The sequence below is a fragment of the Phalaenopsis equestris genome, unplaced genomic scaffold (genome assembly GCF_001263595.1).
Source record: "Phalaenopsis equestris unplaced genomic scaffold, ASM126359v1 Scaffold000660, whole genome shotgun sequence".
Lineage (NCBI taxonomy): Eukaryota > Viridiplantae > Streptophyta > Magnoliopsida > Asparagales > Orchidaceae > Phalaenopsis > Phalaenopsis equestris.
This window is the reverse complement of record NW_018165100.1, coordinates 68,330-68,995: the sequence shown is the minus strand read 5'-3', so window position 1 is coordinate 68,995 and position 666 is coordinate 68,330.

Here is a 666-nt window from a genome sequence, read left to right as displayed (position 1 = left end):
TCTTATGATAACGACAGAATTTATAAGGAGAAACTAAAGTTATGGCATGATTGGAAGATTAATCAGAAGAAATTTGAATCAGAACAAGAAGTTTTGCTTTACAATATTAGGCTGAAGTTATTCCTTGGGAAATTGAAGTCTCGTAGGGTTAGGACCCTTTACTGTGACTCAAGTTTACACTTACGGAGCTGTTGAAATTGAAGATTAAAAGACAGGAAATAGATTTAAAGTAAATCGACACAGATTAAAACCATATTATGAGGTTAAAAAACTAAATTTTAAAGAGGTTTTAATGATCAGTCAACCTGAATGACACCTAAATAGGTCGGGCTGACGACGTTAAACCAAGCGTTTTATGAGAGGCAACCCATATTTATCTTCACTTTTATCACGATTATAGTAGTTTTTATTTGAAATTATTGTTACTATGTGGTAGTATTAAGCTCTACTACTCTTACTTAATCTTGAAATATCTTAAAAATTGGATCCAAAGAGAAAAATTAGAACGCATTCGGACCATAGCGAAACTGTGAAAATTTTTGTGGCCCTGGGGCCCCGACGGTGCCCTTGACACTGCCGACGGCGGGTTTTTCCCCGAGAGTCCTGACAAAATTAATATAGAGGCTAGCCGATGGTGCCCTCGACCCCGCCGACGGCTAGACCCGG